At 45.2% G+C, this 22,156-nt stretch overlaps 29 non-coding genes across 29 annotated transcripts; all 29 read left to right on the top strand.

Moving 5' to 3' along the window:
• Positions 1-96: 96 nt before the first annotated feature.
• On the top strand, positions 97-180 carry TRNAL-CAG (transfer RNA leucine (anticodon CAG)). Its single transcript has one exon. It is a non-coding gene; the product is annotated as a tRNA-Leu (tRNA).
• Positions 181-490: 310 nt separating this feature from the next.
• TRNAL-CAG (transfer RNA leucine (anticodon CAG)) lies at positions 491-574 on the top strand. Its single transcript has one exon. It is a non-coding gene; the product is annotated as a tRNA-Leu (tRNA).
• Positions 575-882: 308 nt separating this feature from the next.
• Positions 883-968, top strand: TRNAL-CAG (transfer RNA leucine (anticodon CAG)). The gene has a single exon. It is a non-coding gene; the product is annotated as a tRNA-Leu (tRNA).
• A 306-nt stretch (positions 969-1,274) lies between these two features.
• TRNAL-CAG (transfer RNA leucine (anticodon CAG)) lies at positions 1,275-1,360 on the top strand. The gene has a single exon. It is a non-coding gene; the product is annotated as a tRNA-Leu (tRNA).
• Positions 1,361-1,666: 306 nt separating this feature from the next.
• On the top strand, positions 1,667-1,750 carry TRNAL-CAG (transfer RNA leucine (anticodon CAG)). Its single transcript has one exon. It is a non-coding gene; the product is annotated as a tRNA-Leu (tRNA).
• A 704-nt stretch (positions 1,751-2,454) lies between these two features.
• TRNAL-CAG (transfer RNA leucine (anticodon CAG)) lies at positions 2,455-2,538 on the top strand. Its single transcript has one exon. It is a non-coding gene; the product is annotated as a tRNA-Leu (tRNA).
• Positions 2,539-2,846: 308 nt separating this feature from the next.
• On the top strand, positions 2,847-2,932 carry TRNAL-CAG (transfer RNA leucine (anticodon CAG)). The gene has a single exon. It is a non-coding gene; the product is annotated as a tRNA-Leu (tRNA).
• Positions 2,933-3,238: 306 nt separating this feature from the next.
• On the top strand, positions 3,239-3,324 carry TRNAL-CAG (transfer RNA leucine (anticodon CAG)). The gene has a single exon. It is a non-coding gene; the product is annotated as a tRNA-Leu (tRNA).
• Positions 3,325-4,025: 701 nt separating this feature from the next.
• TRNAL-CAG (transfer RNA leucine (anticodon CAG)) lies at positions 4,026-4,109 on the top strand. The gene has a single exon. It is a non-coding gene; the product is annotated as a tRNA-Leu (tRNA).
• Positions 4,110-4,813: 704 nt separating this feature from the next.
• Positions 4,814-4,897, top strand: TRNAL-CAG (transfer RNA leucine (anticodon CAG)). Its single transcript has one exon. It is a non-coding gene; the product is annotated as a tRNA-Leu (tRNA).
• Positions 4,898-5,206: 309 nt separating this feature from the next.
• On the top strand, positions 5,207-5,290 carry TRNAL-CAG (transfer RNA leucine (anticodon CAG)). Its single transcript has one exon. It is a non-coding gene; the product is annotated as a tRNA-Leu (tRNA).
• A 5,142-nt stretch (positions 5,291-10,432) lies between these two features.
• TRNAL-CAG (transfer RNA leucine (anticodon CAG)) lies at positions 10,433-10,516 on the top strand. The gene has a single exon. It is a non-coding gene; the product is annotated as a tRNA-Leu (tRNA).
• A 1,484-nt stretch (positions 10,517-12,000) lies between these two features.
• On the top strand, positions 12,001-12,084 carry TRNAL-CAG (transfer RNA leucine (anticodon CAG)). Its single transcript has one exon. It is a non-coding gene; the product is annotated as a tRNA-Leu (tRNA).
• Positions 12,085-12,785: 701 nt separating this feature from the next.
• TRNAL-CAG (transfer RNA leucine (anticodon CAG)) lies at positions 12,786-12,869 on the top strand. Its single transcript has one exon. It is a non-coding gene; the product is annotated as a tRNA-Leu (tRNA).
• Positions 12,870-13,176: 307 nt separating this feature from the next.
• TRNAL-CAG (transfer RNA leucine (anticodon CAG)) lies at positions 13,177-13,260 on the top strand. The gene has a single exon. It is a non-coding gene; the product is annotated as a tRNA-Leu (tRNA).
• Positions 13,261-13,570: 310 nt separating this feature from the next.
• TRNAL-CAG (transfer RNA leucine (anticodon CAG)) lies at positions 13,571-13,654 on the top strand. The gene has a single exon. It is a non-coding gene; the product is annotated as a tRNA-Leu (tRNA).
• A 701-nt stretch (positions 13,655-14,355) lies between these two features.
• Positions 14,356-14,439, top strand: TRNAL-CAG (transfer RNA leucine (anticodon CAG)). Its single transcript has one exon. It is a non-coding gene; the product is annotated as a tRNA-Leu (tRNA).
• A 700-nt stretch (positions 14,440-15,139) lies between these two features.
• On the top strand, positions 15,140-15,223 carry TRNAL-CAG (transfer RNA leucine (anticodon CAG)). The gene has a single exon. It is a non-coding gene; the product is annotated as a tRNA-Leu (tRNA).
• Positions 15,224-15,530: 307 nt separating this feature from the next.
• TRNAL-CAG (transfer RNA leucine (anticodon CAG)) lies at positions 15,531-15,616 on the top strand. The gene has a single exon. It is a non-coding gene; the product is annotated as a tRNA-Leu (tRNA).
• A 306-nt stretch (positions 15,617-15,922) lies between these two features.
• TRNAL-CAG (transfer RNA leucine (anticodon CAG)) lies at positions 15,923-16,008 on the top strand. Its single transcript has one exon. It is a non-coding gene; the product is annotated as a tRNA-Leu (tRNA).
• Positions 16,009-16,314: 306 nt separating this feature from the next.
• On the top strand, positions 16,315-16,400 carry TRNAL-CAG (transfer RNA leucine (anticodon CAG)). The gene has a single exon. It is a non-coding gene; the product is annotated as a tRNA-Leu (tRNA).
• Positions 16,401-17,100: 700 nt separating this feature from the next.
• TRNAL-CAG (transfer RNA leucine (anticodon CAG)) lies at positions 17,101-17,184 on the top strand. Its single transcript has one exon. It is a non-coding gene; the product is annotated as a tRNA-Leu (tRNA).
• A 701-nt stretch (positions 17,185-17,885) lies between these two features.
• TRNAL-CAG (transfer RNA leucine (anticodon CAG)) lies at positions 17,886-17,969 on the top strand. Its single transcript has one exon. It is a non-coding gene; the product is annotated as a tRNA-Leu (tRNA).
• A 310-nt stretch (positions 17,970-18,279) lies between these two features.
• On the top strand, positions 18,280-18,363 carry TRNAL-CAG (transfer RNA leucine (anticodon CAG)). Its single transcript has one exon. It is a non-coding gene; the product is annotated as a tRNA-Leu (tRNA).
• A 701-nt stretch (positions 18,364-19,064) lies between these two features.
• On the top strand, positions 19,065-19,148 carry TRNAL-CAG (transfer RNA leucine (anticodon CAG)). Its single transcript has one exon. It is a non-coding gene; the product is annotated as a tRNA-Leu (tRNA).
• Positions 19,149-19,458: 310 nt separating this feature from the next.
• TRNAL-CAG (transfer RNA leucine (anticodon CAG)) lies at positions 19,459-19,542 on the top strand. Its single transcript has one exon. It is a non-coding gene; the product is annotated as a tRNA-Leu (tRNA).
• A 308-nt stretch (positions 19,543-19,850) lies between these two features.
• TRNAL-CAG (transfer RNA leucine (anticodon CAG)) lies at positions 19,851-19,936 on the top strand. The gene has a single exon. It is a non-coding gene; the product is annotated as a tRNA-Leu (tRNA).
• Positions 19,937-21,419: 1,483 nt separating this feature from the next.
• On the top strand, positions 21,420-21,503 carry TRNAR-CCG (transfer RNA arginine (anticodon CCG)). The gene has a single exon. It is a non-coding gene; the product is annotated as a tRNA-Arg (tRNA).
• A 307-nt stretch (positions 21,504-21,810) lies between these two features.
• Positions 21,811-21,894, top strand: TRNAL-CAG (transfer RNA leucine (anticodon CAG)). Its single transcript has one exon. It is a non-coding gene; the product is annotated as a tRNA-Leu (tRNA).
• Positions 21,895-22,156: the final 262 nt, after the last annotated feature.

Genomic DNA, 22,156 nt, shown 5'->3' with positions numbered 1-22,156 from the left:
GTTTTTTACTCCTTCTATCGCGAGAAATACCTGTTCTTGTTTTAAATAAACTTTAGTCATATGTTTTATTTCTCGACCAAAGCAGCTAAACCGCATGTCAGGTTGGCCGAGCGGTCCAAGGCGCTGCGTTCAGGTCGCAGTCCGGTCATCTGGGCGTGGGTTCGAATCCCACTTCTGACACCTATGTTTTTCTTCAGCTGTGTGAGTAATGACTATTGTTTATTAGCTAGGTGGCTGGGCGTACCGGTACAGACATTTAGGAGTCATAATACAGATAAATGTGTATACCTATCGGCACAAAAATTCTTTTCCACAGCGTTAATTACTTTCACTTTTTTTCGCGACGAAAACTCCAGCGCGCTTGATAGGCCAGTTTTGAAAATAGCCCTGTGATGTAATTTACTCCTTCTATCGTGAGCAATACCTGTTTTTTTTTAAAATAAACTTTAGTCATATGTTTTATTTCTCGACCAAAGCAGCGAAACCGCATGTCAGTGTGGCCGAGCGGTCCAAGGCGCTGCGTTCAGGTCGCAGTCCGGTCTTCCGGGCGTGGGTTCGAATCCCACTTCTGACACCTATGTTTTGCTTCAGCTGTGTGAGTAATGACTATTGTTTATTAGCTAGGTGGCTGGGCGTACCGGTACAGACATTTAGGAGTCATAATACAGATAAATGTGTATACCTATCGGCACGAAAATACTTTTCCACAGCGTTCATTACTTTCACTTTTTTTCGCGACGAAAACTCCAGCGCGCTTGATAGGCCAGTTTTGAAAATAGCCTTGTGATGTCATTTACTGCTTCTGTCGCGCGCAATACCTGTTCTTTTTTAAATAGCTTTAGTCATATGTTTTATTTCTCGACAAAAGCAGCCAAACCGCATGTCTGGATGGCCGAGCGGTCCAAGGCGCTGCGTTCAGGTCGCAGTCCGGGCATCCGGGCGTGGGTTCGAATCCCAATTCTGGCACTTATGCTTTGCTTCAGCTGTGTGAGTAATGACTATTGTTTATTAGCTAGGTGGCTGGGCGTACCGGTACAGACATTTAGGAGTCATAACACAGAGAAATGTGAATACCTATCAGCACAAAAATTCTTTTCCACAGCGTTCATTACTTCCACTTTTTTTCGCGACGAAAACTCCAGCGCGCTTGATAGGCCAGTTTTGAAAATAGCCTTGTGATGTCATTTACTGCTTCTATCGCGCGCAATACCTGTTCTTTTTTAAATAGCTTTAGTCATATGTTTTATTTCTCGACAAAAGCAGCCAAACCGCATGTCTGGATGGCCGAGCGGTCCAAGGCGCTGCGTTCAGGTCGCAGTCCGGGCATCCGGGCGTGGGTTCGAATCCCAATTCTGGCACTTATGCTTTGCTTCAGCTGTGTGAGTAATGACTATTGTTTATTAGCTAGGTGGCTGGGCGTACCGGTACAGACATTTAGGAGTCATAATACAGAGAAATGTGAATACCTATCAGCACAAAAATTCTTTTCCACAGCGTTCATTACTTTCACTTTTTTTCGCGACGAAAACTCCAGCGCGCTTGATAGGCCAGTTTTGAAAATAGCCTTGTGATGTCATTTACTGCTTCTATCGCGCGCAATACCTGTTCTTTTTTAAATAGCTTTAGTCATATGTTTTATTTCTCGACAAAAGCAGCCAAACCGCATGTCTGGATGGCCGAGCGGTCCAAGGCGCTGCGTTCAGGTCGCAGTCCGGGCATCCGGGCGTGGGTTCGAATCCCAATTCTGGCACCTATGCTTTGCTTCAGCTGTGTGAGTAATGACTATTGTTTATGAGCTAGGTGGCTGGGCGTACCGGTACAGACATTTAGGAGTCATAATACAGATAAATGTGAATACCTATCGGCACAAAAATTCTTTTCCACAGCGTTCATTACTTTCACTTTTTTTCGCGACGAAAACTCCTGCGCACTTTATAGGCCAGTTTTGAAAATAGCCCTGTGATGTTTTTTACTCCTTCTATCGCGAGAAATACCTGTTCTTGTTTTAAATAAACTTTAGTCATATGTTTTATTTCTCGACCAAAGCAGCTAAACCGCATGTCAGGTTGGCCGAGCGGTCCAAGGCGCTGCATTCAGGTCGCAGTCCGGTCTTCTGGGCGTGGGTTCGAATCCCACTTCTGACACCTATGTTTTTCTTCAGCTGTGTGAGTAATGACTATTGTTTATTAGCTAGGTGGCTGGGCGTACCGGTACAGACATTTAGGAGTCATAATACAGATAAATGTGTATACCTATCGGCACAAAAATTCTTTTCCACAGCGTTCATTACTTTCACTTTTTTTCGCGACGAAAACTCCAGCGCGCTTGATAGGCCAGTTTTGAAAATAGCCCTGTGATGTAATTTACTCCTTCTATCGTGAGCAATACCTGTTTTTTTTTAAAATAAACTTTAGTCATATGTTTTATTTCTCGACCAAAGCAGCGAAACCGCATGTCAGTGTGGCCGAGCGGTCCAAGGCGCTGCGTTCAGGTCGCAGTCCGGTCTTCCGGGCGTGGGTTCGAATCCCACTTCTGACACCTATGTTTTGCTTCAGCTGTGTGAGTAATGACTATTGTTTATTAGCTAGGTGGCTGGGCGTACCGGTACAGACATTTAGGAGTCATAATACAGATAAATGTGTATACCTATCGGCACGAAAATTCTTTTCCACAGCGTTCATTACTTTCACTTTTTTTCGCGACGAAAACTCCAGCGCGCTTGATAGGCCAGTTTTGAAAATAGCCTTGTGATGTCATTTACTGCTTCTATCGCGCGCAATACCTGTTCTTTTTTAAATAGCTTTAGTCATATGTTTTATTTCTCGACAAAAGCAGCCAAACCGCATGTCTGGATGGCCGAGCGGTCCAAGGCGCTGCGTTCAGGTCGCAGTCCGGGCATCCGGGCGTGGGTTCGAATCCCAATTCTGGCACTTATGCTTTGCTTCAGCTGTGTGAGTAATGACTATTGTTTATTAGCTAGGTGGCTGGGCGTACCGGTACAGACATTTAGGAGTCATAATACAGAGAAATGTGAATACCTATCAGCACAAAAATTCTTTTCCACAGCGTTCATTACTTTCACTTTTTTTCGCGACGAAAACTCCAGCGCGCTTGATAGGCCAGTTTTGAAAATAGCCTTGTGATGTCATTTACTGCTTCTATCGCGCGCAATACCTGTTCTTTTTTAAATAGCTTTAGTCATATGTTTTATTTCTCGACAAAAGCAGCCAAACCGCATGTCTGGATGGCCGAGCGGTCCAAGGCGCTGCGTTCAGGTCGCAGTCCGGGCATCCGGACGTGGGTTCGAATCCCAATTCTGGCACTTATGCTTTGCTTCAGCTGTGTGAGTAATGACTATTGTTTATTAGCTAGGTGGCTGGGCGTACCGGTACAGACATTTAGGAGGCATAATACAGATAAATGTGTATACCTATCGGCACAAAATTTCTTTTCCGCGGCGTTCATTACTTTCACTTTTTTTCGCGACGAAAACTCCAGCGCGCTTGATAGGCCAGTTTTGAAAATAGCCATGTGATATCGATTACTCCTTCTATCGCGAGCAATACCTGTTCTTTTTTTAAATAAACTTTAGTCATATGTTTTATTTCTCGACAAAAGTAGCCAAACCGCATGTCAGGATGGCCGGGCGGTCCAAAGCGCTGCGTTCAGGTCGCAGTCCGGGCATCCGGGCGTGGGTTCGAATCCCAACTCTGGCACTTTTGCTTTGCTTCAGCGGTATGATTAATGACTATTGTTTATTAGCTAGGTTGCTGGGCGTACCGGTACAGACATTTAGGAGTCATTATAGAGAGAAATGTGAATACCTATCGGCACAAAATTTTTTTCCACAGCGTTCATCACTTTCACTTTTTTTCGCGACCAAAACTCCAGCGCGCTTGATAAGCCACTTTTGAAAAGAGCCATGTGATGGCATTTACTCTTTCTATCGCGAGCAATACCTGTTCTTTTTTTAAATAAACTTTAGTCATATGTTTTATTTCTCGACCAAAGCAGCGAAACCACATGTCAGTGTGGCCGAGCGGTCCAAGGCGCTGCGTTCAGGTCACAGTCCGGTCTTCCGGGCGTGGGTTCGAATCCCACTTCTGACACCTATGTTTTGCTTCAGCTGTGTGAGTAATGACTATTGTTTATTAGTTAGGTGGCTGGGCGTACCGGTACAGACATTTAGGAGTCATAATACAGAGAAATGTGAATACCTATCAGCACAAAAATTCTTTTCCACAGCGTTCATTACTTTCACTTTTTTTCGCGACGAAAACTCCAGCGCGCTTGATAGGCCAGTTTTGAAAATAGCCATGTGATATCGATTACTCCTTCTATCGCGAGCAATACCTGTTCTTTTTTTTAAATAAACTTTAGTCATAAGTTTTATTTCTCGACAAAAGTAGCCAAACCGCAAGTCAGGATGGCCGGGCGGTCCAAAGCGCTGCGTTCAGGTCGCAGTCCGGGCATCCGGGCGTGGGTTCGAATCCCAACTCTGGCACTTTTGCTTTGCATCCGCGGTGTGACTAATGACTATTGTTTATTAGCTAGGTTGCTGGGCGTACCGGTACAGACATTTAGGAGTCATTACACAGAGAAATGTGAATACCTATCGGCACAAAATTTTTTTTCCACAGCGTTCATCACTTTCACTTTTTTTCGCGACCAAAACTCCAGCGCGCTTGATAGGCCACTTTTGAAAAGAGCCATGTGATGGCATTTACTCTTTCTATCGCGCGCAATACCTGTTCTTTTTTTTAAATAAACTTCAGTCATGTTTTATTTCTCGACAAATGCAGCCGAACTGCATGTCAGGATGGCCGAGCGGTCCAAGGCACTGCGTTCAGGTCGCAGTCCGGTCTTCCGGCCGTGGGTTCGAATCCCACTTCTGACACTTATGTTTTGCTTCAGCTGTGTGAGTAATGACTATTGTTTATTAGCTAGGTGGCTGGGCGTACTGGTACAGACATTTAGTAGTCTTATTACAGATAAATATTAATACCTATCGGCACAAAATTTTTTTCCACAGCGTTCATCACTTTCACTTTTTTTCGCGACCAAAACTCCAGCGCGCTTGATAAGCCACTTTTGAAAAGAGCCATGTGATGGCATTTACTCTTTCTATCGCGAGCAATACCTGTTCTTTTTTTAAATAAACTTTAGTCATATGTTTTATTTCTCGACCAAAGCAGCGAAACCACATGTCAGTGTGGCCGAGCGGTCCAAGGCGCTGCGTTCAGGTCACAGTCCGGTCTTCCGGGCGTGGGTTCGAATCCCACTTCTGACACCTATGTTTTGCTTCAGCTGTGTGAGTAATGACTATTGTTTATTAGTTAGATGGCTGGGCGTACCGGTACAGACATTTAGGAGTCATAATACAGAGAATTGTGTATACCTATCGGCACGAAAATTCTTTCCCACGGCGTTTATTACTTTCAATTTTTTTCGCGACGAAAATTCCAACGCGCTTGATAGGCCACTTTTGAAAATAGCCATGTGATGTCATTTACTGCTTCTAACGCGCGCAATACCTGTTCTTTTTTAAATAGCTTTAGTCATGTTTTATTTCTCGACAAAAGCAGCCAAACCGTTAGGATGGCCGAGATTCCACTTCCGGCCACGACAGTGAACGGACGTGTTTATCATGTGCTCCCGCGTAGGGGCGGTTTCAGCGGCCCGTGTGGGCCGCGGTATCAGGTGTACCGAAAAGCCAGGCGAAGATTTCCAGGTTGTTCTGCCTCAGCTGCCTTCAGGTGATTCCGTTTTGCACACGGTTTTTTTGCACGGAAACTTGAAAGCCAGGCCATATCGAGTGGAGCATGTCCGAGACAGCCTTGCTCGTCTTTCGCTGCTGCCGGAAGTGGTTGCCCTAGGGGCATACCAAATGAATCATGTATGGGCAGTGACGTTCAAGGATGATGAGGGTAAAAAGAAGATGCTGGCGGCGGAGTCTTTTGATCTAAAGGACCATCGCTGTATGGTGGTTGACCCCCGTGATCGAGGTGTGCGGCTGAAGTTGTACTGGCTTCTTCATGGCGTGCCGGACGAGGCTGTGCGAGTCGCCTTAACGCCCTACGGAAAAGTGACCGAGATAAGCAGAGATAAATGGAAGGTGCAGGGTTGCAATGATAAAGGTTCAACCACGCGGTCGGTCACGCTGAGGCTACACGCGGGCGTGTCCGTGGACGACCTGCCACACCAACTGCGAGTTGCGGAGGATATGGCGCTCGTCGTAATTCCTGGCAGAGCACCGCTATGCCTCCGATGCCGGGCTATCGGACACATTCGACGGGATTGCCGCGTGCCGCGCTGTGGGGTCTGTCGTCGCTATGGCCACGATGACGCCCACTGTGTGAGGTCGTACGCCAGCATTGCGGGCCCAGGCCAAACAGACGAAGTGTCTGAACACCTGATGGATGCCGTGGATGCCGAAGAAGCGAGCAGGGAAGACGGTTATACGGAAGGCCCTGCCACGCCCCCTGAACAGTCTTCTGGGGCCGCACTGGAATCTACCAATAAAGGCGACAAGCACTCTGGTGCGCCAGGAACGAATTTAGACACGGCAGCAGTAGAGAACGACGCTACAGCAGCGAGCAAGTCATCTTCAGCTGCGCGAGAGGGCGGCCCGGAAGCAACGGACGCCGAGATGACCAAGGCCGGTGCTATCGCTTTTAAGCGAGCTCGTGAAACACCTGACCGTACCGGAAATGTTGACACGTCGGCCATCAATGAACCTCCAACAAAGACGGCGACTGGTCGTCGGCCTACCTTTAAACCACGACCAAACCTGTCTCCTGACCGTAGGGGCACTCAAACGTCGGCCCCGCCGTAGCGGAGGAGACGTTCCGAGGCTTTCTACGCTGAGCACACGCAACCACTGTTGCGACGTGAGTATGACACCTGACGAAACAACCTTCAAGAAATGGCGACTAACTTTAAAACTGGTATTTGCATCGCGACGTTGAACTCAAGAGGCCTGTGTTCGCGCAGGAGACAATGCCAGATTAGTCGCATTTTGTTAGAAAACGACATAGACCTCCTGGCTGTACAAGAAACTAAAATGGAAAGTGAAGAACAAACGGAGCAAATGGTTCAAGTTTTTCGCTCTAGGTACAATGTCTGCGTTTGTCATGCTGTTGGGCGGTCAGGAGGCTGTGTCGTTTTCATACGTAGTAGTATCGCGGTTGTTGAAAATGTGTCTACCTGCGATAGCGGTAGGCTGGTTGTGTGCGACTTCAGTGTTTCTGGAATGCCTTGGCGCGTTGTGTGTGTTTATGCACCGAATAGATCGCACGAACGGGAATTTTTTTTCAGAGCGATTGAAGGATTCTTGAAAACGGAAAGAAATGTTGTGGTTCTAGGGGACTTCAATTGTGTCTGTAGAGCTGAGGATAAGACAACGAGCTTCAATGTGCGCGATAGAAGCGCTGAGCTGTTGAATAAAATAGTGAACGAGACAGGGCTGGAAGATGTCGGTTATGTAATGACGCGAGAGGGTGAAGTAGGATATACGCACTTTCAAGGTCATTCGCACGCGAGGTTAGACAGAATATATTTGTCGGCAAAGTTGGTGCCACTATGCTCATCTTATCAAATTCAACATCTTAGTTTTAGTGATCATTGTCTGGTCAAGGTCAACATTGGCGAAAAACGTAAGGCTGCGAAGTTTAATTGGTTTCTATGGAAATTTAATGAAAAGCTGCTGCAAGATGAAATATTTGTCAAAAAAACCAAAGAATGTCTTTCAAATGCTCTTCGTTTGGAGACCAATAACTTCATAGCTGTGTGGGAGCAAATGAAGTGTGATATAAAGATGATAGCGATTGAAAGAGCCTGTGTATTACGTAATCGGGAAAGGCAACAAGAGAGGCAGTTACAAAGCGAACTAGACTACATGTTAAGCGTAGAAAATGAAGTGCCGGGAAAATTTAAGAAAGAAATAAAGGAGGCGAAAGCAAAGCTCGAATTCATCGACGACGAAAAGTACCGCGGAGCAATGATAAGGGCTCGCACTGAACGGCTGTGGATGGGTGAAACGCCCACTAAGCGGGTGCTCAGTGAAGAAAAGAAACATGCAGCAAACAAAGAGATAAATGAAATTCGATACCGCAATTACATTACCCGGGACCGCGAACAGATAAAGCACGCCTTTGTCGAGTTTTATACGCAACTCCTTAGCCATACAATCAATGACCCCGAACGATTCAAAGAGGACTTTCTGACCCTTATGCCGAGATTGGAAGACTCTGAGCGGGAGCTACTGGAAGTAGAAATCACTGTGGCAGAAATTGAATCAGCTATAGATAACCTGGGTAACGGCAAGTCACCAGGGCCGGATGGGCTTGGTGCTGCCATATACAAATTTTTTAAGACAGAAATGGCACTGGCATTACACCGAGTGATCAGAGAATGCTACGACAAGCAGCAAACACCTCATTCATTTAGGACAGCACACGTAGTATTAATCCCCAAAACTGATGACCCCGCAAAGCTACTTTCAGTGGAATCCTACCGACCTATCAGTTTGAGCAACACTGACTATAAAATATACACGAAGGTCCTAGCAAGACGGCTCCAAAGTGTTGTCACATCCCTTGTCGGCCCGCATCAGACATGTGGGATTAAGGGCAGAACCATATTCACAAATATACACGTAACCAGAAGTATTCTAGAATGCTGTGATGCAAATAATGACCGCGTGGCCATGATTCAGCTAGACCTGCACAAAGCGTTCGATAAAGTCGTACATGAAATTTTGTTTTTATTGCTGGAACATGTGAATGTAGGAACTGTCATTACAGAAGGCGTTAGAATGGTGTATCATGACTGCAGGGCTAATTTAGTAATCAACAAAGAAGTAAGTGCTTCAATTCCTGTGCGCTCGAGCGTGAAGCAAGGTTGTGCCTTGTCGCCACTCCTTTTCGCGCTTTACTTAGAGCCCTTCTGTTTACGAATACTTGCATCACCAAGTATAAGAGGGTATACGTTTCTGACCAGTGGAGTTAGAATTTTAGCCTATGCTGATGACGTCGCAGTGTTTTGCAGTGACAAAGAAAGTGTGCAAGAAGTTGTACGAATAGCTAGGGAATTCTGTGCAGCAACGGGCAGCGCAATTAGTTGGCCAAAATGTCTAGGCGTTTGGCATGGCCAGTGGCAAAGCACACCCGAAGTTTACTGTAACATGAATTGGAAAATCATGCCCGGAAAGTACCTCGGTGTGCCTTTGGATCACTACCGCAATGCTACGGAGTATTGGTCTGAGGAACGTCAACGCATTAAAAATTGTACTGATAAGTGGGGAGGTCGCAATTTATCAATGTTTGCAAAAGCGTCCGTGTGCAATGTATTTCTGATTGCAAAAGTGTTTTATGTATTACAAGTGTTAACCATGACCCGCACTTCGGTCCAGAAAATGCACCGAGTATTCGCGACCTTTATATGGGGGTCGCAGTGGGAGCGCACGAGCCGGTGCAATTTATTTCATAGGGTAAAATATGGTGGTCTGGGGCTTTTGCATTTGTTTTTTAAGCAGTTGGTGAGCAGATTCATGTTCGCTCGAGATCAAACTGACAATTTCTTGAGAACTGTGATCCAAGCAAGACTGCAGACCCCCTTATCTGATTTCGTCGTGTCATCTTTTTCCTTCGAAGCTGGACCACTCAGTCCTTATTTGCGAGAAGTAGTTACAGCTACACGCCTGCTCAAGGAAAGATTTTCGTACGAATACTTGTCCGACGTGACTAAAAAGAAACTGTATCGTGACCTTCTTGATGTCTTCCTGCCAGTGCCCGTCTACCGAGCTTCGTGCAGGCTAGGTTCTGAGCGTGACGTGTTTAAACGTGTTAAGAGAATGCCGGTCAGACCCTCTGTCAAAACATTCTTCTTTCAAGTGCATACCGGCACTCTCCCTGTACTGCCATGGCTAAAAAGTAAAGGGCTTTTTGTACCGTGGTCCGTCAACTGTCTAATCTGCGGCAAACCAGAAACGATAAATCATATCTTTCTCGACTGCCATGATGCTGTGTTCTTGTGGGACGTACTACAACGGACTATAAAAAAAGAACTACCTATCAACGCTTTTGGAATCCGTTTTCTTCCGTGTGCAGCTGCAGGGGAAGTGCCGAGTGACATGTTAATGTTGCTTTGCATGCATAGTGTGTGGAGGACAAGAATGGATGTTCGACATATGCGTGTAGACGCACGTTCAGCGAGAGACTATTTTGTTGAGAGTATGCTGTATACACGAGACGTGTTTAAAGCGCTGCCTGAACCCCCCGAGTGGTTACCTGTGCTCGACCAATTGGCTTCTGTGAAGCCTTTTTAAACCAAGTGCACTGGCCAAGTTGAAGCTGGTGTTTTAGTAAGTGTACATATTTTGTATGTATTTCCTTTGCTTGTGGTTATTAAAAGGCAATAAAGAAAAAAAAAAGTCAGGATGGCGGAGCGGTCCACGGCGCTGCGTTCAGGTCGCAGTCCGGTCTTCCGGGCGTGGGTTCGAAACCCACTTCTGACACCTAGGTTTTGCATCAGCTGTGTGAGTAATGACTATTGTTTATTAGCTAGGTGGCTGGGCGTACCGGTACAGACATTTAGGAGTCATAATACAGATAAATGTGAATACCTATCGGCACAAAAATTCTTTTCCACAGCGTTCATTACTTTCACTTTTTTTCGCGACGAAAACTCTAGCGCGCTTGATAGGCCAGTTTTGAAAATAGCCTTGTGATGTAATTTACTGCTTCTATCGCGTGCAATACCTGTTCTTTTTTAAATAGCTTTAGTCATATGTTTTATTTCTCGACAACAGCAGCCAAACCGCATGTCATGATGGCCGAGCGGTCCAAGGCGCTGTGTTCAGGTCGCAGTCCTGGATTCCGGGCGTGGGTTCGAATCCCAAACCTGGCACTTATGCTTTGCTTCAGCTGTGTGAGTAATGACTATTGTTTATTAGATAGGTGGCTGGGCGTACCGGTACAGACATTTAGGAGTCATAATACAGATAAATGTGTATACCTATCGGCACAGAATTTCTTTTCCGCAGCGTTCATTACTTTCACTTTTTTCGTGACGGAATCTCCAGTGCGGTTGATAGGCCACTTTTTAAAATAGCCTTGTGTTGTCATTTACTGCTTCTATCGCGCGCAATACCTGTTCTTTGTTAAATAGCTTTAGTCATATGTTTTATTTCTCGACAAAAGCAGCCAAACCGCATGTCTGGATGGCCGAGCGGTCCAAGGCGCTGCGTTCAGGTCGCAGTCCGGGCATCCGAGCGTGGGTTCGAATCCCAATTCTGGCACTTATGCTTTGCTTCAGCTGTGTGAGTAATGACTATTGTTTATTAGCTAGGTGGCTGGGCGTACCGGTACAGACATTTAGGAGTCATAATACAGAGAAATGTGAATACCTATCAGCACAAAAATTCTTTTCCACAGCGTTCATTACTTTCACTTTTTTTCGCGACGAAAACTCCAGCGCGCTTGATAGGCCAGTTTTGAAAATAGCCATGTGATATCGATTACTCCTTCTATCGCGAGCAATACCTGTTCTTTTTTTAAATAAACTTTAGTCATATGTTTTATTTCTCGACAAAAGCAGCCAAACCGCATGTAAGAATGGCCGAGCGGTCCTAGGCGCTGCGTTCAGGTCGCAGTCCGGGCATCCGGGCGTGGGTTCGATTCCCAATTCTGGCACTTATGCTTTGCTTCCGCTGTGTGAGTAATGACTATTGTTTATTAGCTAGGTGGCTGGGCGTACCGGTACAGACATTTAAGAGTCATAATACAGAAAAATGTGAATACCTATCGGCACAAAACGTTTTTCCAAATCGTTCATTACTTTCACTTTTTTTCGCGACGAAAATTCCAGCGCGCTTGATAGGCCACTTTTGAAAATAGCCATGTGATGTCAATTACTCCTTCTATCGCGCGCAATACCTGTTCTTTTTTTAAATAAACTTCAGTCTTGTTTTATTTCTCGACAAAAGCAGCCGAACTGCATGTCAGGATGGCCGAGTGGTCCACGGCGCTGCGTTCAGGTCGCAGTCCGGTCTTCCGGGCGTGGGTTCGAATCCCACTTCTGACACCTATGTTTTGCGTCAGCTGTGTGAGTAATGACTATTTTTTATTAGCTAGGTGGCTTGGCGTACCGGTACAGACATTTAGGAGTTATAATACAGATAAATGTGTACACCTATCGGCACAAAATTTCTTTTCCACGGCGTTCATTACTTTCACTTTTTTCGTGACGGAAACTCCAGTGCGGTTGATAGGCCACTTTTTAAAATAGCCTTGTGATGTCATTTACTGCTTCTATCGCGCGCAATACCTGTTCTTTTTTGAATAGCTTTAGTCATATGTTTTATTTCTCGACAAAAGCAGCCAAACCGCATCTCAGAATGGCCGAGCTGTTCTAGGCGCTGCGTTCAGGTCGCAGTCCGGGCATCCGGGCGTGGGTTCGATTCCCAATTCTGGCACTTATGCTTTTCTTCAGCTGTGTGAGTAATGACTATTGTTTATTAGCTAGGTGGCTGGGCGTAACGGTACAGACATTTAGGAGTCATAATACAGATAAATGTGAATACCTATCGGCACAAAAATTCTTTTCCACAGCGTTCATTACTTTCACTTTTTTTCGCGACGAAAACTCCTGCGCACTTTATAGGCCAGTTTTGAAAATAGCCCTGTGATTTTTTTTACTCCTTCTATCGCGAGCAATACCTGTTCTTGTTTTAAATAAACTTTAGTCATATGTTTTATTTCTCGACCAAAGCAGCTAAACCGCATGTCAGGTTGGCCGAGCGGTCCAAGGCGCTGCGTTCAGGTCGCAGTCCGGTCTTCCGGGCGTGGGTTCGAATCCCACTTCTGACACCTATGTTTTGCGTCAGCTGTGTGAGTAATGACTATTGTTTATTAGCTAGGTGGCTTGGCGTACCGGTACAGACATTTAGGAGTCATAATACAGATAAATGTGTATACCTATCGGCACAAAATTTCTTTTCCACGGCGTTCATTACTTTCACTTTTTTCGTGACGGAAACTCCAGTGCGGTTGATAGGCCACTTTTTAAAATAGCCTAGTGATGTCATTTACTGCTTCTATCGCGCGCAATACCTGTTCTTTTTTGAATAGCTTTAGTCATATGTTTTATTTCTCGACAAAAGCAGCCAAACCGCATGTCAGAATGGCCGAGCGGTTCTAGGCGCTGCGTTCAGGTCGCAGTCCGGGCATCCGGGCGTGGGTTCGATTCCCAATTCTGGCACTTATGCTTTTCTTCAGCTGTGTGAGTAATGACTATTGTTTATTAGCTAGGTGGCTGGGCGTACCGGTACAGACATTTAGGAGTCATAATACAGAGAATTGTGAATACCTATCGGCACAAAAATTCTTTTCCACAGCGTTCATTACTTTCACTTTTTTTCGCGACGAAAACTCCTGCGCACTTTATAGGCCAGTTTTGAAAATAGCCCTGTGATGTTTTTTACTCCTTCTATCGCGAGCAATACCTGTTCTTGTTTTAAATAAACTTTAGTCATATGTTTTATTTCTCGACCAAAGCAGCCAAACCGCATGTCAGGTTGGCCGAGCGGTCCAAGGCGCTGCGTTCAGGTCGCAGTCCGGTCTTCCGGGCCTGGGTTCGAATCCCACTTCTGACACCTATGTTTTTCTTCAGCTGTGTGAGTAATGACTATTGTTTATTAGCTAGGTGGCTGGGCGTACCGGTACAGACATTTAAGAGTCATAATACAGAAAAATGTGAATGCCTATCGGCACAAAACGTTTTTCCAAAACGTTCATTACTTTCACTTTTTTTCGCGACGAAAATTCCAGCGCGCTTGATAGGCCACTTTTGAAAATAGCCATGTGATATCGATTACTCCTTCTATCGCGAGCAATACCTGTTCTTTTTTGAAATAAACTTTAGTCATATGTTTTATTTCTCGACAAAAGTATCCAAACCGCATGTCAGGATGGCCGGGCGGTCCAAAGCGCTGCGTTCAGGTCGCAGTCCGGGCATCCGGGCGTGGGTTCGAATCCCAACTCTGGCACTTTTGCTTTGCTTCAGCGGTGTGATTAATGACTATTGTTTATTAGCTAGGTTGCTGGGCGTACCGGTACAGACATTTAGGAGTCATTATACAGAGAAATGTGAATACCTATCGGCACAAAATTTTTTTTCCACAGCGTTCGTCACTTTCACTTTTTTTCGCGACCAAAACTCCAGCGCGCTTGATAGGCCAGTTTTGAAAATAGCCCTGTGATGTAATTTACTCCTTCTATCGCGCGCAATACCTGTTCTTTTTTTAAATAAACTTCAGTCTTGTTTTATTTCTCGACAAAAGCAGCCGAACTGCATGTCAGGATGGCCGAGCGGTCCACGGCGCTGCGTTCAGGTCGCAGTCCGGTCTTCCGGGCGTGGGTTCGAATCCCACTTCTGACACCTTTGTTTTGCGTCAGCTGTGTGAGTAATGACTATTGTTTATTAGCTAGGTGGCTTGGCGTACCGGTACAGACATTTAGGAGTCATAATACAGATGAATGTGTATACCTATCGGCACAAAATTTCTTTTCCACGGCGTTCATTACTTTCACTTTTTTCGTGACGGAAACTCCAGTGCGCTTGATAGGCCAGTTTTGAAAATAGCCATGTGATATCGATTACTCCTTCTATCGCGAGCAATACCTGTTCTTTTTTGAAATAAACTTTAGTCATATGTTTTATTTCTCGACAAAGGTATCCAAACCGCATGTCAGGATGGCCGGGCGGTCCAAAGCGCTGCGTTCAGGTCGCAGTCCGGGCATCCGGGCGTGGGTTCGAATCCCAACTCTGGCACTTTTGCTTTGCTTCAGCGGTGTGATTAATGACTATTGTTTATTAGCTAGGTTGCTGGGCGTACCGGTACAGACATTTAGGAGTCATTATACAGAGAAATGTGAATACCTATCGACACAAAATTTTTTTTCCACAGCGTTCATCACTTTCACTTTTTTTCGCGACCAAAACTCCAGCGCGCTTGATAGGCCAGTTTTGAAAATAGCCCTGTGATGTAATTTACTCCTTCTATCGTGAGCAATACCTGTTTTTTTAAATAAACTTTAGTGATATGTTTTATTTCTCGACCAAAGCAGCTAAACCGCATGTCAGGTTGGCCGAGCGGTCCAAGGCGCTGCGTTCAGGTCGCAGTCCGGTCTTCCGGGCGTGGGTTCGAATCCCACTTCTGACACCTATGTTTTTCTTCAGCTGTGTGAGTATTGACTATTGTTTATTAGCTAGGTGGCTGGGCGTACCGGTACAGACATTTAGGAGTCATAATACAGATAAATGTGTATACCTATCGGCACAAAAATTCTTTTCCACAGCGTTCATTACTTTCACTTTTTTTCGCGACAAAAACTCCAGCGCGCTTAATAGGCCAGTTTTGAAAATAGCCCTGTGATGTAATTTACTCCTTTTATCGTGAGCAATACCTGTTTTTTTTTAAATAAACTTTAGTGATATGTTTTATTTCTCGACCAAAGCAGCGAAACCGCATGTCAGTGGCCGAGCGGTCCAAGGCGCTGCGTTCAGGTCGCAGTCCGGTCTTCCGGGCGTGGGTTCGAATCCCACTTCTGACACCTATGTTTTGCTTCAGCTGTGTGAGTAATGACTATTGTTTATTAGCTAGGTGGCTGGGCGTACCGGTACAGACATTTAGGAGTCATAATACAGATAAATGTGTACACCTATCGGCACGAAAATTCTTTTCCACAGCGTTCATTACTTTCACTTTTTTTCGCGACGAAAACTCCAGCGCGCTTGATAGGCCAGTTTTGAAAATAGCCTTGTGATGTCATTTACTGCTTCTATCGCGCGCAATACCTGTTCTTTTTTAAATAGCTTTAGTCATATGTTTTATTTCTCGACAAAAGCAGCCAAACCGCATGTCTGGATGGCCGAGCGGTCCAAGGCGCTGCGTTCAGGTCGCAGTCCGGGCATCCGGGCGTGGGTTCGAATCCCAATTCTGGCACTTATGCTTTGCTTCAGCTGTGTGAGTAATGACTATTGTTTATTAGCTAGGTGGCTGGGCGTACCGGTACAGACATTTAGGAGTCATAATACAGAGAAATGTGAATACCTATCAGCACAAAAATTCTTTTCCACAGCGTTCATTACTTTTACTTTTTTTCGCGACGAAAACTCCAGCGCGCTTGATAGGCCAGTTTTGAAAATAGCCTTGTGATGTCATTTACTGCTTTTATCGCGCGCAAAACCTCTTCTTTTTTAAATAGCTTTAGTCATATGTTTTATTTCTCGACAAAAGCAGCCAAACCGCATGTCTGGATGGCCGAGCGGTCCAAGGCGCTGCGTTCAGGTCGCAGTCCGGGCATCCGGGCGTGGGTTCGAATCCCAATTCTGGCACTTATGCTTTGCTTCAGCTGTGTGAGTAATGACTATTGTTTATTAGCTAGGTGGCTGGGCGTACCGGTACAGACATTTAGGAGTCATAATACAGATAAATGTGTATACCTATCGGCACAAAATTTCTTTTCCGCGGCGTTCATTACTTTCACTTTTTTTCGCGACGAAAACTCCAGCGCGCTTGATAGGCCAGTTTTGAAAATAGCCATGTGATATCGATTACTCCTTCTATCGCGAGCAATACCTGTTCTTTTTTGAAATAAACTTTAGTCATATGTTTTATTTCTCGACAAAAGTATCCAAACCGCATGTCAGGATGGCCGGGCGGTCCAAAGCGCTGCGTTCAGGTCGCAGTCCGGGCATCCGGGCGGGGGTTCGAATCCCAACTCTGGCACTTTTGCTTTGCTTCAGCGGTGTGATTAATGACTATTGTTTATTAGCTAGGTTGCTGGGCGTACCGGTACAGACATTTAGGAGTCATTATACAGAGAAATGTGAATACCTATCGGCACAAAATTTTTTTTCCACAGCGTTCATCACTTTCACTTTTTTTCGCGACCAAAACTCCAGCGCGCTTGATAGGCCACTTTTGAAAAGAGCCATGTGATGGCATTTACTCTTTCTATCGCGCGCAATACCTGTTCTTTTTTTAAATAAACTTCAGTCATGTTTTATTTCTCGACAAAAGCAGCCGAACTGCATGTCAGGATGGCGGAGCGGTCCACGGCGCTGCGTTCAGGTCGCAGTCCGGTCTTCCGGGCGTGGGTTCGAAACCCACTTCTGACACCTATGTTTTGCATCAGCTGTGTGAGTAATGACTATTGTTTATTAGCTAGGTGGTTGGGCGTACCGGTACAGACATTTAGGAGTCATAATACAGATAAATGTGAATACCTATCGGCACAAAAATTCTTTTCCACAGCGTTCATTACTTTCACTTTTTTTCGCGACGAAACCTCCAGCGCGCTTGATAGGCCAGTTTTGAAAATAGCCTTGTGATGTCATTTACTGCTTCTATCGCGTGCAATACCTGTTCTTTTTTAAATAGCTTTAGTCATATGTTTTATTTCTCGACAACAGCAGCCAAACCGCATGTCAGGATGGCCGAGCGGTCGAAGGCGCTGTGTTCAGGTAGCAGTCCTGGATTCCGGGCGTGGATTCGAATTCCAATTCTGGCACTTATGCTTTGCTTCAGCTGTGTCAGTAATGACTATTGTTTATTAGCTAGGTGGCTGGGCGTACCGGTACAGACATTTAGGAGTCATAATACGGATAAATGTGAATACCTATCGGCACAAAAATTCTTTTCCACAGCGTTCATTACTTTCACTTTTTTTCGTGACGGAAACTCCAGTGCGGTTGATAGGTCAGTTTGGAAATAGCCCTGTGATGTTTTTTACTCCTTCTATCGCGAGCAATACCTGTTCTTTTTTTAAATAAACTTTAGTCATATGTTTTATTTCTCGACCAAAGCAGCTAAACCGCATGTCAGGGTGGCCGAGCGGTCCAAGGCGCTGCGTTCAGGTCGCAGTCCGGTCTTCCGGGCGTGGGTTCGAATCCCACTTCTGACACCTATGTTTTGCTTCAGCTGTGTGAGTAATGACTATTGTTTATTAGCTAGGTGGCTGGGCGTACCGGTACAGACATTTAGGAGTCATAATAGAGATAAATGTGTATACCTATCGGCACAAAAATTCTTTTTCACAGCGTTCATTACTTTCACTTTTTTTCGCGACGAAAACTCCAGCGCGCTTGATAGGCCAGTTTTGAAAATAGCCCTGTGATGTAATTTACTCCTTCTATCGCGAGCAATACCTGTTCTTTTTTTAAATAAACTTTAGCCATATGTTTTATTTCTCGACCAAAGCAGCGAAACCGCATGTCAGTGTGGCCGAGCGGTCCAAGGCGCTGCGTTCAGCTCGCAGTCTGGTCTTCCGGGCGTGGGTTCGAATCCCACTTCTGACACCTATGTTTTGCTTCAGCTGTGTGAGTAATGACTATTGTTTATTAGCTAGGTGGCTGGGCGTACCTGTACAGACATTTAGGAGTCATAATACAGATAAATGTGTATACCTATCGGCACAAAAATTCTTTTCCACAGCGTTCATTACTTTCAATTTTTTTCGCGACTAAACCTCCAGCGCGCTTGATAGGCCAGTTTTGAAAATAACCTTGTGATGTCATTTACTGCTTCTATCGCGCGCAATACCTGTTCATTTTAAATAGCTTTAGTCATATGTTTTATTTCTCGACAAAAGCAGCCAAACCGCATGTCTGGATGGCCGAGCGGTCCAAGGCGCTGCGTTCAGGTCGCCGTCCGGGCATGCGGGCGTGGGTTCGAATCCCAATTCTGGCACTTATGCTTTGCTTCAGCTGTGTGAGTAATGACTATTGTTTATTAGCTAGGTGGCTGGGCATACCGGTACAGACATTTAGGAGTCATAATACAGAGAAATGTGAATACCTATCAGCACAAAAATTCTTTTCCACAGCATTCATTACTTTCACTTTTTTTCGCGACGAAAACTCCAGCGCGCTTGATAGGCCAGTTTTGAAAATAGCCCTGTGATGTAATTTACTCCTTCTATCGCGAGCAATACCTGTTCTTTTTTTAAATAAACTTTAGTCATATGTTTTATTTCTCGACCAAAGCAGCGAAACCGCATGTCAGTGTGGCCGAGCGGTCCAAGGTGCTGCGTTCAGGTCGCAGTCCGGTCTTCCGGGCGTGGGTTCGAATCCCACTTCTGACACCTATGTTTTGCTTCAGCTGTGTGAGTAATGACTATTGTTTATTAGCTAGGTGGCTGGGCGTACCGGTACAGACATTTAGGAGTCATAATACAGATAAATGTGTATACCTATCGGCACAAAATTTCTTTTCCGCGGTGTTCATTACTTTCACTTTTTTTCGCGACGAAAACTCCAGCGCGCTTGATAGGCCAGTTTTGAAAATAGCCCTGTGATGTAATTTACTCCTTCTATCGCGAGCAATACCTGTTCTTTTTTTAAATAAACTTTAGTCATATGTTTTATTTCTCGACCAAAGCAGCGAAACCGCATGTCAGTGTGGCCGAGCGGTCCAAGGCGCTGCGTTCAGGTCGCAGTCCGGTCTTCCGGGCGTGGGTTCGAATCCCACTTCTCACACCTATGTTTCGCTTCAGCTGTGTGAGTAATGACTATTGTTTATTAGCTAGGTGGCTGGGCGTACCGGTACAGACATTTAGGAGTCATAATACAGATAAATGTGTATACCTATCGGCACAAAAATTCTTTTCCACAGCGTTCATTACTTTCACTATTTTTCGCGACGAAAACTCCAGCGCGCTTGATAGGCCAGTTTTGAAAATAGCCTTGTGATGTCATTTACTGCTTCTATCGCGCGCAATACCTGTTCTTTTTTAAATAGCTTTAGTCATATGTTTTATTTCTCGACAAAAGCAGCCAAACCGCATGTCTGGATGGCCGAGCGGTCCAAGGCGCTGCGTTCAGGTCGCAGTCCGGGCATCCGGGCGTGGGTTCGAATCCCAATTCTGGCACTTATGCTTTGCTTCAGCTGTGTGAGTAATGACTATTGTTTATTAGCTAGGTGGCTGGGCGTAACGGTACAGACATTTAGGAGTCATAATACAGATAAATGTGTATACCTATCGGCACAAAATTTCTTTTCCGCGGCGTTCATTACTTTCACTTTTTTCGCGACGAAAACTCCAGCGCGCTTGATAGACCAGTTTTGAAAATAGCCATGTGATATCGATTACTCCTTCTATCGCGAGCAATACCTGTTCTTTTTTTAAATAAACTTTAGTCATATGTTTTATTTCTCGACAAAAGTAGCCAAACCGCATGTCAGGATGGCCGGGCGGTCCAAAGCGCTGCGTTCAGGTCGCAGTCCGGGCATCCGGGCGTGGGTTCAAATCCCAACTCTGGCACTTTTGCTTTGCTTCAGCGGTGTGAATAATGACTATTGTTTATTAGCTAGGTTGCTGGGCGTACCGGTACAGACATTTAGGAGTCATTATACAGAGAAATGTGAATACCTATCGGCACAAAATTTTTTTTCCACAGCGTTCATCACTTTCACTTTTTTTCGCGACCAAATCTCCAGCGCGCTTGATAGGCCACTTTTGAAAAGAGCCATGTGATGGCATTTACTCTTTCTATCGCGCGCAATACCTGTTCTTTTTTAAATAGCTTTAGTCATATGTTTTATTTCTCGACAAAAGCAGCCAAACCGCATGTCTGGATGGCCGAGCGGTCCAAGGCGCTGCGTTCAGGTTGCAGTCCGGGCATCCGGGCGTGGGTTCGAATCCCAATTCTGGCACTTATGCTTTGCTTCAGCTGTGTGAGTAATGACTATTGTTTATTAGCTAGGTGGCTGGGCGTACCGGTACAGACATTTAGGAGTCATAATACATATAAATGTGTATACCTATCGGCACAATATTTCTTTTCCGCGGCGTTCATTACTTTCACTTTTTTTCGCGACGAAAACTCCAGCGCGCTTGATAGGCCAGTTTTGAAAATAGCCCTGTGATGTAATTTACTCCTTCTATCGCGTGCAATACCTGTTCTTTTTTTAAATAGCTTTAGTCATATGTTTTATTTCTCGACAACAGCAGCCAAACCGCATGTCAGGATGGCCGAGCGGTCGAAGGCGCTGTGTTCAGGTAGCAGTCCTGGATTCCGGGCGTGGGTCCGAATCCCAATTCTGGCACTTATGCTTTGCTTCAGCTGTGTGAGTAATGACTATTGTTTATTAGCTAGGTGGCTGGGCGTACCGGTACAGACATTTAGGAGTCATAATACAGATAAATGTGTATACCTATCGGCACAAAATTTCTTTTCCGCGGCGTTCATTACTTTCACTTTTTTCGTGACGGAAACTCCAGTGCGGTTGACAGGCCACTTTTTAAAATAGCCTTGTGATGTCATTTACTGCTTCTATCGCGCGCAATACCTGTTCTTTGTTAAATAGCTTTAGTCATATGTTTTATTTCTCGACAAAAGCAGCCAAACCGCATGTCAGAATGGCCGAGCGGTCCTAGGCGCTGCGTTCCGGTCGCAGTCCGGGCATCCGGGCGTGGGTTCGATTCCCAATTCTGGCACTTATGTTTTTCTTCCGCTGTGTGAGTAATGACTATTGTTTATTAGCTAGGTGGCTGGGCGTACCGGTACAGACATTTATGAGTCATAATACAGAAAAATGTGAATACCTATCGGCACAAAACATTTTTCCAAAACGTTCATTACTTTCACTTTTTTTCGCGACGAAAATTCCAGCGCGCTTGATAGGCCACTTTTGAAAATAGCCATGTGATGTCAATTACTCCTTCTATCGCGCGCAATACCTGTTCTTTTTTTAAATAAACTTCAGTCTTGTTTTATTTCTCGACAAAAGCAGCCGAACTGCATGTCAGGATGGCCGAGCGGTCCACGGCGCTGCGTTCAGGTCGCAGTCCGGGCATCCGGGCGTGGGTTCGATTCCCAATTCTGGCACTTATGCTTTGCTTCCGCTGTGTGAGTAATGACTATTGTTTATTAGCTAGGTGGCTGGGCGTACCGGTACAGACATTTAAGAGTCATAATACAGAAAAATGTGAATACCTGTCGGCACAAAACATTTTTCCAAAACGTTCATTACTTTCACTTTTTTTCGCGACGAAAATTCCAGCGCGCTTGATAGGCCACTTTTGAAAATAGCCATGTGATGTCAATTACTCCTTCTATCGCGCGCAATACCTGTTTTTTTTTTAAATAA

This window comes from Rhipicephalus microplus, chromosome X, assembly GCF_043290135.1.
Source record: "Rhipicephalus microplus isolate Deutch F79 chromosome X, USDA_Rmic, whole genome shotgun sequence".
NCBI lineage: Eukaryota > Metazoa > Arthropoda > Arachnida > Ixodida > Ixodidae > Rhipicephalus > Rhipicephalus microplus.
The sequence above is the reverse complement of the archived record's forward strand: the minus strand, read 5'-3'. Positions and strand labels throughout refer to the sequence as shown.